The following is a 13,731-nucleotide window of genomic DNA, read 5'->3' as shown; positions in this document are numbered from 1 at the left end:
TTGAGAAGAAAGAAAATTTATCACACCAATCACTTGAAAAAATCTTTTTTTTTTTTTGGTCGAACTAGTAATCTTTTCTATTCGGTTCCCCATTTATCTTTCAATTACTAAAATTTACTCATTTAATGTATGAAATAACTGGGGAATCAAAAAAAGAACATAGCCAAATCAAGTATAAGATGGAGTTATAACATGTTGCTTTTACAGTTTGAGCACCAAGTACAATTGTTATCTCTATTTTCCTAAAACCTTTTACAGTTTGAGCACCAAGTATAATTGTTATCTCTATTTTCCCAAAATAGAAAATGTAACCACTACTGTTGACCGCCTTATTTCACTCATCAAATAATATTGATGCGAAAGATAACCCTCATCTATGATTATTTTGAAAATCGGGGAGTTCCTTGAGAATCTATGTTTAAATCCTTTTGTCCTTTTGCCTCATCCAAAGTGGACTGCTAAATACAGAAGACCAACAACAACAACAGACCCAATTTATCCCATCAAGTGGGGTCTGGGGAGGGTAGAGTGTATGCAGACCTTACCCCTACCTTGTGAAGGTAAGGGGGCTATTTCCAATAGACCCTCGGCTCAAGAAAAGATGAAAAGGCAGCAGTAATAATAGGCAGTAACAACAGCAAGATAGTAAGATAAACAAGATAATAAGAGGTTATGCTAGAGATCTAAGAATAGGCAACGTAAAAAGATACTAACACTCCTGGTACGGAAAAGAAATTCGCGAGGCAACCTACTATCCCTCTATCCTGATGCTCGACCTCCACACCCTCCTATCAAGGGTCATGTCCCCGGTAAGCTGAAGCTGCGCCATATCCTGTTTCATCACCTCTCCCGAAGACTTCTTCGGCCTACCCCTCCCTCTCTTCAGACTCACCACTGCTAACCTCTCATACCTCCTTACTGGAGCATTTGCGCATCTCCTGCGCACATGACTGAACCATCTCAACCTACCTTCTCGCATCTTCTCCACCACGGGGGTCACTCCCACCTTATCACGAATCACTTCATTCTTAATCTTATCACTCATGGTATGCCCATACATCCATCTCAGCATCCTCTTTTGTGCTACCTTCATCTTCTTGACATAAGCTTTCTTAACTGGCCAACACTCCGCCCCATATAGCATAGTCGGTCTAACCACCACTCTGTAGAACTTGCCCTAAAGTCTAAACGGCATATTATTATCGCATAAAAACACCGGATGCGAGCCGCCATTTCATCCATCCCGCTCCAATATGATGTGTGATATCATCGTCAATCTCTCCACTGCCTTGGATAATTGAGCCCAGATACTTGAAACTTCCTTTCTTGGGGATAACTTGACTAGCAAGCATCGCGTCCTCGTCCACTACATGAATCACGTCTATGAATTCGCACTCCAAGTATTTTGTCTTAGTCCTACCCAACATGAAACCTTTAGGCTCCAGGGTCGGTCTCCAAACCTCCAGTTCTTCGTACAAACGTCCAAACGTCGCCGTCTTAGCCGCTGTTACCACTAGCTTCGCCTCCTTCCTCGCTTCTTACATTGCTCCCTATTCGTCCTCTTCTTTACCTCATCTTTGCTTTCCACTGGCTAGGAATACGCCGCTTTCTTGGCTTCCACTTTACCTTGCACCTCATTGTTCCACCACCAGTCCCCTTTGTGTTCGCCAAAGTAACCCTTCAAAACCCCTAGCACCTCTCTAACTGCTTCCCTAATGTTATGATGTATTGGATTCAATATAGGATTAGAATAGTAGAGTCTTGGAGTACTTTTGTAGATATGGTTTCAGTACAACCTATGTACTGTTTTGCTCAAATGGAATACAATACAGTTACCAGTTTCAAAAAAAAAATGTTAGGTGTAGTCGTGGCCCACATACTACTCGCGTCCCCGCTACTCCTCCAGGCCCCCATTGCCCGCAATTCCTCACCCAACTCCTTCGCGTTGTCCTTAGTCAATTCGCCCCACTTAATCTTAGGTTGATCATACACAGCCCTCTTTCTCCTCTTCCTCTTAATCTCTAAGTCCATAACCAAGAGGCTATGTGGGTCATGAGAAAATACAGAAAACCAATAAGAGATAAATAAGTCAGATAATTATTAATGACAAAAACATTCATGTATCTTGGATTATTTTGAAAACCAGGGTTCCCTGAGCACCCACTTTAACCCAGTTTATCCTTCAAGCTCCTCGAAGATTAGCTTGACAAATCTAGAAGACCTTATAAGTGAGTGAAGTTTGAATTCAGGACTATGGTCACTCGTAAATAAAATCATAAGCGGATTGTAGTTCTATGATAATTTCAAACTGAGGTACCCATAAGATAAAATCTTTCCAATAAGAGGTGTCCAGTTTTCCCTTGTAAGCATATCTGAAAAAGTAAAGCTTCCTAAAGGATATGACTTTGGTGTGTACAGAAGCATTCGAGGCAAACCTTATTTGCGAAAATCTCAAGGGAGGATAGCAAAATCTCAAGGGAGGATAGCTGAAATTACTGTACGACAAAAACTAGAAGCTTTATCAATTGTTCTTCTCATTGCATTAGAATCAGTGGAAGAATGGATATCCTGAGAAGTAGCTTTTCAAGAAGTCTTTCAGCATCTTATTAAATGCTCAAAGGGAGGCAAATACATAAGGATACGGACAGTCAGAGTTCTCATGTGTCACATGTGTCCAATATATGTGATAGATGGCATGCCTCAATGTACTACTAAAATTTTCAATGTTTAATGGATCGACAGAGAACGTGTTATACCCTGCATCATGGATAAGTTTCAAATGATACAAAGAACACGTTCAAGGTTACAAACATGCATGACAGGATCTTTGGCGGAACCAGAGTCTAAACAAAAGGGGCACATGAGTGCGCTAAGCTTCCGCTACGTGCAGGGTCCGGGGAAAGGCCTAACCACATAAAGTCTATTGTAAACAACCTGACCTTGCATAACGCGAGAGGGAGTTTCCCCTGCTAAAGTTGTTCTCACAATACTTATTTATAAATTATGGTAGCATGTACTAAGGCTATCAATTTAGCAAATATTTAAGTTCCTCTGTAGATTTCAATTGAATTTACTTCATTTCAATTGAGTTTAAGTATTAAAAAGTGGTTCTCTTAAGGGGAGTAACCTCATTGAGTACTGGTTATGGTCTTATAAATTGGGTGATAAACATAAATGGAGTATATTTCATGCATTTTCCAATGCTCAATGCTCGAAAGACGTACGTTGCAGCAAATAATGTTGAATTGGATTGATTCTCCAAACTAAATGCCAAATGGGTTTAGTTGTACTCGTCAACCAAGTTAGCCAGAGCGTCAGGAAACTGCCAAGGATGACACTTAAAGTGTCGCTAAAAAAATTTCAGCACCTTTTATACACAGAGAAGTAAGAAAGCACTATCTCCAGTTACATGTCTACGTTATTCTCTTGGATATCTAAATGCAGTTCTAATACATCAAACAGAAGAAGTTGAATCTCAACACATTTTTAATTCGATCAGGAGAATCATACAAATCTATCTGAACCAGTATCAGAAATACATTTGGACAAGTAAATGTAAAACTGCTATCCTGAAGATAACACATTGGATAACTGAATGTAATCTAAAAGTTCATCTCGATTCAATTAAAATTATACCAAGTCAAACATGGATGTATATCTTACTCCTTTTAGATAAAATAAATGTTAACTAACAAGTATAACAATGGTTATAGAAGAACTGAATAAACACTGGATATAGAGATATGTGTACTTAGCTAGCCACCAAAGACACACTTTGATGCAAGCCGAGCTTCATCAAGAACATGCACACCAAGCCGAGCTAGGGATCACAACTTTGGAGTCTTTGAGGATGCTTGGAATGAAGGCTTGAGGCTCAAGAATGTGCTAAAGTGGAAGTACAAGACTCCACTTGGAAGAATTAGGGAGAAGATGGCTATGGATGCAAAGAGGCTATTCCATAAATACAAACCATCATCCCCTAAATCATGACTTAAGAAGGCCTTTATTTCATTAAGGGTATTTTTGTAATAAGCCTTGGTCTTTAGTCTTAGCCTAGCTTAGCATAAATACTACACTATGTCATTTCATTCCTTAGCTTAGATTTTGAGAATATGAATATTAATGTTGTTCTCTAGAGAGAGACTTGAGAGAAGCTTGGTGAAGCTTTTGTTGATTGCTTGTTTGGAAAGGTGGGTTGCAAGGGATTGCTACAATTCCCTTGAGGTCTATCTCATAGATTAGGTGCTTGTTTTGGTTAATTCAATTGAGATCTTTAGCTTTAAAATAGCTTTGGGTTGCTTTTGATTCCATCTCTTGTGTCTACCTTCTTTCCTTTTACTTTATTGTTCTTAGTTTCTTGTTTCCGCATTTCAATATTGTATCATACTTGATCTTATAGTTAAAATTTAAACCTTAATCAATTACAATGAACTTTTTATTGCATATAATAATGTCCAAGATATTACCCACGTATCGGAAAAAACATGTTCAGCTTGCTACCTTTCCTTCCATGACAGATAATTTCCGAGAGCTTTCAGCAATTCCGCACGCTTGAAAGGTCCAGAAAAATGTCAATGCTCAGGTGGGCCACGATTCATGAGATAAAGTTTCACTCTTTGTTGGAGCTCCTTACTGTCAAGTAAGTTTATCTGTTTGGAATTTTAACAAAAAAGTATCAAAAAATGAGAGCAAACCAAAAAGAGAAATATTGATGTACCAAATAAGTCACTATTTCGATAAATTGCAACATAACTATTTTACTGGAAAGTGACCACTGTGAGAAGGAAAGAGAAATTGAGAGAGAACAAAGCTTGAATATTCCCTCTGGCCATTGGGATTTAAATAGCTAAGTGTACATAATCAAAGAAAGGAAAGAGAATCAAAATACATATTTAATGGAGTAACAAGTTATACTGTATTTACAAAATTCTAGAATATCCTAAAATATCTATGAGATTCTAACACTCCCCCTCAAGCTGGTGCACATAAATCATGTGTACCAAGCTTGTTACAAATGTAGCTGATATGAGAACCAGTGAGGGACTTAGTGAGAATATTCACAAGCTGATCATTTGACTTCATGAATTTTCTATCAATGTCTCCTGAGAGTATTTATTTTCTCTAATGAAATGAAAGTTGATCTCAATGTGTTTAGTTTTCTCATGAAACATTGGATTTGATGCAATATGAAGAGCAGCTTGGTTATCACACACAAGTTCCATTTGAGTGATTTCTCAACTTCAATTCTCTGAGAAATTGTTTAATCAAAATAAGCTTGCAAGTTGCCATAGCCTTTTCTCGGTATTCAGCTTATGTACTAGATCGAGCAACCACATTTTGTTTCTTACTTTTCTAAGACACCAAATTGTCTCCTACCAGAACACAATATCCAGACAGAGACTACCTATCAGAAGGTGATCCTGCCCAATCAACCTATGTGTATATTGAGTGAATACGGAATGATCACCCTCATTGCAAGTCATACCAAACTCCTGAATGACCGTGCTGAACTTACCAACCCATGCTCAACGAGACTTTCAAATCATATAGGGACGAACGCAACCAACAATCCGGCATAAAAGACCATTGGAGTTCCCCTAACAAACAAAATTAGGTGGTTGCTCCAAGTATACTTCATCCTTAAGATCACCACACAAAGCATTCTTGATGTCCAATTCATAATGTCCAACTAATAAAGAGGCCAATGGCAAACAACAATCCTGGATAGAAAAGGACTGACAAATGCTATTTTAGCCACGACGAAAAAGTATCACTATAATCAAACCAAAATATATGAGTATCACCTTTGGCAACAACGGGTTTTAATTGATCAATTTGACCATTTGACAAAATACACCCACCGACAATTGACGGTAGATTTACCTAGGGTAGAGGAACAAGCTCCCAAGTACCACTAGCATATAAAGCAGACAGTAGTGTTGTCAAAGGCGCGCTTAAACCCTGAAGCGAAGCTCAAAACATGTTGAGTGCTTCGCCTCGCTTTATGTGCGCATCAGTGTCATCATCAAGACTCTAAGACATACTTTTCCTTGCCAACGAGCCACTCTTGATGAGGTGATACCAGATCGTTGATATTTTACTTTATCGTAATGTTTTTACAATTACTTTGTCCATATATTTGTTAGTCATGCTTATTGTTATTGGTCTTGGACTATACATATATATTTTTGTATGTTCGCACCATTGCGCCTTTTTTCATTAAAGCTCACGCTTTATTTGCGCTTTTGCGCTTAAAGCCCCAGCTGACCTAAGAGCTTTTTTGCGCATTTCGCTTTTGATAACACTGGCAGACATCTCGTTGATCATAGTCTGTCATCATCCAAGATGAGCTAGCACTTCACCTCTACACTTAGGGATAGAAATAGAGGACACATATGACACAAAGGCATAATAGGGTGATGACAAATGATGATAACTCGGTTTAAGTATAAGGGATTGGGATTACGAGTGGATAGATTACCTCTCCGAGTGCGATCAGTGGAACTCGGAGGAGACAAGTCCTCAGTAAGGGAAGGATCTGGTACAGGAGGTGGATCATTTGGACATGATGTTGGACGTGGAAGGCGATAACAAGTCAAGCGTGGTGGAGCTATAGAAGGTTGAACTGGAGTTGTAGGTTGTGGTCCTTGTGGAACTGTAGGTGATGGAGATGGAATTGCAGGTGATGAAACTGGAGATGTAGAGGAAGATGAAGGAGAAATAGTGACTTAATCTCCAAAAGATGGAACCGGTATCACCATAGAAATGTCTAAGTGATATAGATCTAACGCGTGAAGCCGGAGGACAGACTGTTTTGGTGGCACGTGAAAGCATTGGAGGTCTTTCCGGTGGTGGGTTTTCTTCGGATGGGTCGCACAACTGAGATTTTGGCAATGCTACTGGTTTGTGCACAGTACTGACAGAAGTTGACAAACACCTTAAAGGCTTAAACAGTGACAACCGTCGGAAAACTTGCAAGGCGACCAACCGTCTCTCTTGAATGTTGTTTGTACACTGCGTAGCAACTACTCTTCTCACCCTAGCTCCAATACCTTGTGAGAAGGAAAGAGAAATTGAGAGAACAAAGCTTGATTATTCCCTCAAGCCATTGGGGTTTAAATAGCTAAGTATATATATACTAAGAAAGGAAATAGAGTCAAAGACATAATTACAGGAGTAAATCAAGCTATACTAAAATTACGAAATCTTAGAATATCTACGAGATTCTAAAACCATTTTTAATGTGAATGAAAAGCTCTTACAATCATGGTTCCTATAACACCCCATATAGATTTATTAAATGCATTATAATTGATCACATTTTTTCTTGTGAATATTTTTCACCTTTCTTGAAATTTGAGTTTTGACATTTATTTGTAAGAAAACCCCTTTTTGTTTAAAGAAAGATTTTTGTATTATACACTGATATTGGTTAGCAAATTAGTAGTACACTATGGGGTCAAATGGGAAAGTAAATAGTATCTTGTGGAGCCTATTATACAATTTGAGTGGCCAAAGGTTAGTGTCTACATTGTTTAAAAAAAGGGAGGTGTTATGTGCAATTTGAAGGAAATAGTCCTTATATCCTAGCTATTGGATCTTTGAGATGTAATTCTATCCTCAGATGAATTTTTCCCTTTTTGAGAAGCCCTTACATTGATCAGGGGGCCTTTATTTGATTGACTACCATGTTTGGAATAAAGCTGCCATCTGCAAGCTTTCCTGGGCTATTGCTTCAATGACAGATAACCTCTGGGTGAAGTGGATTCACAGCTTTTACATAAGAGGCAAATCTTGAGAGGATACAACAATGCCAATGCAAGGTTATTGGCTTGTGAGGAAAGTATTTGAAGGTAGAAGCTGATTGGGCCATCCTGATACTGTAACAGAGCTTAAACAATGGACAACCTGTAGGAAATTCAGCATTAAGAAGGCTTACAACGCTTTCTTGCCTCAATTTCCAAAGTTCAATGGAAGAATCTTGTCTTGGGGCATCATGTGGTACCTAAGCATTAGTTCATCCTCTAGCTGGCACTACACCAAAGGCTAGCCACAGTTGAGAGATTAGACAAATGGGGTATTCTGGTGGACAGAAATTGTGTGCTATGTCCTGATGGGATGGATGAACTCTTCTGACTTCTCCCATCTATACTTTGACTGTCCTTACTCTAAACAGTTGTGGAGTACTTTGTTGCCATGGATGCAGATTCACAGGCAAATTACCACCTGGGATGCAGAGGTTGTTTGGGTCTCCAACAGAACACGCAGGGGCAGGACACAAGCAGAGACGGCTGGATATTCACAGCAACAGTTTACCATATATGGATTGAAAGAAATGCTCATCGATGACACAGCGATTGACATACCAACAGCGAGCCAAAGAGATTGCATCACAGCTGCACATCAGAGGGCCACAGCAGCCCAAATGGAGTAGCATTCTTGATAGTTTAAATTCATTTCCTGTCTAGTTTACTGGTTTACTTTTAATTGTACACAATGGTCAATGGTATAATTAGATAGGATCACGGTGAGAGAAATTTTACACAATGTAAGTGAAAATTTTATACAGGATCCTAGCTGGTGTAATTATTCCACTTGGTTAAACGAAAATTTTACTGTTGACCAAAAAAAATAGAGAAGCCCTCACATTGGAAAATATCATTCTCCAAACTCCATCTTCTCCTCCATTAAAGATCAAACCCTAGCTCTACATCTTTCTCATGAAAAGTCAAATGTACTTTGTTGAATACTTCATATTTCCATTTAAATCAAGAATATAAGCTTTGTTTTGTAGGATTCACAAGTCATTGCTCTCATTTGTGGTAAGAATTGAAATTTCGTTTTTGTTGCACAGCGGTTAGAATTTCTAGCATAACATTTTACCTATAACTCAGATTGAGGTGGATTCAAAGGAAATAGAAAGATAAGAGATTTACCCACAACTTTCATGTTTTACAAAAATCCTAGATCCTCTGTTTACTGTATCAAAAATGGGGCACAATGCAGGACCTGAGTGCTGCCCAGATTATTCTTTTTTTAAAATTAGGAAGTGTTTTGACAAATTAGGCTATCTTTTGTTCCTCATCTTGATTTATGTTGAATATCCTTAAATTTCAGACCTTAACAAGTATTTGATTATGTGTTTTAAGGTGAAAAGGACACTTATTCAAGCTAAGGAGAACACATTAGGAGAATCGCTCTTTTCTTGGCTTAGAAGATCTTTAATTCCTTGATGTTTCTTTGAGCTTTACAAGCACTAAAGCTCCAAGGTTTGCACATAAACTTAAATTTTCCTTACAACTTATTTTGTTGAGATACTGTGAGTAGCTTGAGGTTTGGTGAAATGTCACCTTACTTAAACTTCTTGTCATATTGATTTTGTTGCTACTTTACTAGCTTACTTGCTTTGTTGGTTGAAAAAGTAAGTCTTGAGACACTTGGATAAATTACTTAATCATTGATGGTACAATATTGTCGTTGGGTTATGGATATGTGTTAATTGATATTTGATTGATATTGATAGCTTAATTATAGGAGTAGAATGCTATTGTATTAAATGTACTTGATTAGGAATTGATTGTGTAATATCGTCTTTCCTTATTTAGTCTTAGGACTCATTGTATAAGTACCCATTCTCATGTGTTCTATATTCATCAAGAAATATAAAGAAGCTCTCTCTTCTTCAAATCTTCATGGTATCAGAGCAAGATCCATCCAATTATTGTATACCGATGATGGTACTCCATATTAAATTGTCCACGCACCAGATGTCCAGCCCTGGGAGTGAGGTGGGGTTTTTTTTGAAGAGTCCCACATCGGATGAAAAAGGGATGGGTGATCTCTTTATATGGACTTGGTCAATTATCCCCTCAGGAGCTAGCTTTTGGAGTTGAGTTAGACCCAAGATCCATTCTTAACAATTCTTCACTCTATAACACTCGTGAATTTTTGCTTTTCCTTTTTCATTTTTTGGGTCATAACTCAGTGATTTTCTCTATTATTCTCGGCATAATGAAGGAGAAGCGGATATTGAGACAGCAATTCTCCTCAGAAGTACAATGTCATTCTCTGGATACTGAAACTCCATTACTTTTGTTCACATACCATGATATCATTCTTTCTATCATACTCGGAACGGAGAAGATGGAACATAACTTGTTTCAATATGTCAGATGATAGTTTGTAGTTGCATCAAACTCAACCACTGTAGCATGAACCATACAACTATATTAGTTTTTCCCTTTCTATAAAAGGAAAGACACCTGCTAATCATTAGGAGAAAGAATGGTGTGACTTGAAATAATTAGCAAAATCACTACCTTCCTTCCTTAAACATGGCTAGAAAACATGTATGATGCTAGCGAAGCAGAAAGCTCAAAAGCTGTTTATGTCAACAGCATCAAGAACCATTCCAGAATAGCATGGGACACTTGAGATCAAAACGTTGTACATCTTGAGCCATTAAACCAGACAGGCTGTTATTGATGTGTTTGTGGGGAAACAATATTCCAGATGAGAGAATTAATAGGACAGATAATGAATAATGTTTTCTGAATTTTTTTGTTAGTCGAATAAAACTTCCCTGCGTGGATTATGATTCTTGTTATTTCAGTTTTATAGGACTTTTGCTATTCTAAGTTGTTAGGACTCTTGCTACTGTAACCCTCTATTTAACAGAGTTGACGTTATTAATAAAATAGATTGGATTTTATCAAGTTACAAAGAGTTGGAACTTTCTCAAACAAGTTCCCAGGTCTGCAATTCCCTAAATGAATTGTAAAATTCAGCAATCATAGGCAAGTCAAGGAACAAGAACAAGGGCTTAGACCTGCATGTTGGGCCTGACTTTCAAGTTAGTCGTCCAGCGACTCGATCCAGAATTAGGGACCTTAACAATTTGGTATCAGGGCTTGTAACTATGGACGAAAATACTGTGGAAGCAAAGCTGCGAAGTCTTTTACAGGAAGCCCAAACTCAAACTGAAGCAAAAGTAGCAGCTTCAGAAGCAAAGATAGACGCCAAGTTCTAGCAACTATCGCAACAGATTGAAGCCTTACTCCGCACCACGGCGCGTGCAAAGGGAGTTGAAGTTAGAGACAACAGTGCTGCTTCTGTCCAGCGAACCAATAATGTAGGTGAACAGCTAGATGTGCGTCTCAGAGGAAGAAACAACAACAGTAACTATGGTACTGATGACAACATCGGAGGAAGAGGTATAGTTCCCAGATACACTAAATTAGACTTTCCTACTTATGATGGAAGTGAAGATCCTCTTATTTGGCTTCACCGTTGTGAGAAGTTCTTCGCTAACCAGCGTACAATCAACCAAGAAAAAGTAGGTTTAGCCGCTTTTCACATGATAGGGGAGGCGCAATTGTGGGTTTATCAACTGGAACAGGAGGAACCCAATTTAACTTGGGGTGTCTTCAAAGAATATTGTACTCTCCGTTTTGGTCCACCAATGAAAAGTAATCCATTAGGGGGAATTGATCAACTTGAAACAAACTAGTTCTGTTGAAAATTATCAAAGGAACTTCCGAAAAATGTTAGCTCGTGCATCATCTGTATGTATAGACCAGCAAGTGGATATGTTTACAGCTGGTTTAGTTGATTTGATTCGTCTTGATGTTGAATTGCACAACCCATCTAACTTAGTACAAGCAATGAGTCTTGCGAGAGCATTTGAGGGGAAGATACAAATTTCTTCTAGCACACAAAGGGGCTATGGTTCAACCTCAAACGTTAGTGTAAAAGCGGCCGCTACAACAGCGACTCGGAGTGCTACAGTAACTGCTTCTAATCCTTTTGTTAAAAGGTTGACTCGCGCTGAGATGGCTGCCCAACGTGCAAAGGGGTTATGCTACAACTGTGATGATCTTTATGTTACAGGCCATCAGTGCAAAAAGTTATTCTGGCTGGAAATAGAGGATGGGGAATTTGATGACGTAACAACGGATAGCGGAGAACCTGCCATCTCACTCCATGATATCACAGGCAAACAACATGCAAATACTATGCAGTTGGAAGTTTTAATTGATAAAAAGTTGTTGCTTAGCTTAGTGGATTCGGGTAGTACACACAACTTTATTAGCTCAACGGCAGCCCAGCGCTTAGATTTGCCTATCCAACATCGAGGAAATCTCTATGTATCAGTGGAAAATGGCGAGAAGATTTCCAGTTTGGGCATTTGCACAGCAGTGCAATTGTGTGTAACTATCAATTCCTTCAGTGTTGATTTATATGTGATTCCTTTGGATGCTTTTGATATTGTCCTAGGTATCAAATGGCTACAAACACTAGACCCTATTCTGTGGGATTTTGCCTTACGGCCCTATCGCTACCCTCACTTTCAGAAAGATGAGATTGAGAAACAATGTGAGCAAATGCTTCAGCAAGGCATTATTCGACCAAGTCGTTCTCCATTCTTATCACCTGTATTGCTAGTCCGGAAACATGATGGAACATGGCGCTTTTGTGTGGATTATATGGAGCTAAATGCTAAAACAGTAAAAGACAAATTCCCTATTCCAGTAGTGGAGGAGTTACTTGAAGAATTGCACGGGACACACTTTTTCACCAAGCTTGATCTTCGCTCTGGTTATCATCAAGTCCGCATGGATTCTATGGATGTTGAGAAGACGGCTTTCAGAACACATCATGGTCATTTCGAGTTCCTTGTCATGCCATTCGGATTGACGAATGCTCCTTCTACCTTTCAAGCTTTGATGAATGAGGTATCCGGGAGTACCTAAGTCAATTTGTGCTTGTATTTTTTGATGACATACTTGTGTATAGCAAGACTTGGAAGGATCATTTGTCACACATGCGAATCATCTTTGAGTTGCTCCAAGCTCATCGCCTTTATTTAAAAAAATCCAAATGTTCCTTTGGCGAAAAACAAGTAGCTTATCTGGGCCACGTAGTCTCAAACATAGGTGTCTACTGATGCTAGCAAAATCGAGGCCGTGGTGGATTGACCTCAACCACAATCAACAACAGCGTTGCGTGGTTTCTTAGGATTGACAGAATATTACCGTAAATTCATTCAGAATTACGGTTTGATTGCTGCCCCCTTAACAAGTATGCTTCAGCGGCATTCTTTTAAGTGGAACGATGATGCCCTTGCTTCTTTTGAAGCTCTTAAAAAAGTCATTAGTTTCTGCCCCGGTGTTACAGTTGCCAAACTTTAAAGAAGAATTTGTTGTTGAGTGTGATGCTTCGAGTGTTGGAATAGGAGCAATCCTTCAACAGCAAGGACATCCAATTGCTTTTTTCGGTCGTAAGCTAGCTGACTGAAACTTGAAACGTCCAGCTTATGAATGGGAATTGATAGGCTTGACAAAGGCAGTTCAACATTGGAGGCCTTATCTACGGGGTCGAGCCTTTCTGCTTCGGACGGATCACTACAGCCTTAAATACTTGCTACATCAACGTCTTACTACTTCTCCTCAACAACATCGGCTTAACAAGTTGATGGGGTTTGATTTTCGGGTGGAATACAAGGCTGGGCGATTGAATACTGCTGCAGATACACTATCGCGGCGAGAAGAGGCTGAAGATATATTATTTGCTATTTCTCAGCCAGAAGTTTTGATATTTGAGGAAGTTCGGGAAGAAGTCAAGCAGTCACCCATTCTTCAGGAACTTCAAGCTAAAATTGCACGGGGAGAGATGGGGGAGAGATGGATGCTGATTGGGTGTTTCGAGATGGGTTGTTGTTCTTTAAAGACA

The 13,731-nt window shown here is 39.0% G+C and overlaps 1 pseudogene; it reads right to left on the bottom strand.

Moving 5' to 3' along the window:
- The window catches only part of LOC132639379 (mediator of RNA polymerase II transcription subunit 23-like), a 61,562-nt pseudogene that overhangs the window by 17,867 nt on the left and 29,964 nt on the right, over nt 1-13,731 (bottom strand).

Source organism: Lycium barbarum, chromosome 5, assembly GCF_019175385.1.
Source record: "Lycium barbarum isolate Lr01 chromosome 5, ASM1917538v2, whole genome shotgun sequence".
Taxonomy (NCBI): Eukaryota; Viridiplantae; Streptophyta; class Magnoliopsida; order Solanales; family Solanaceae; genus Lycium; species Lycium barbarum.
This window is presented reverse-complemented; position numbering and strand designations above follow the sequence as displayed.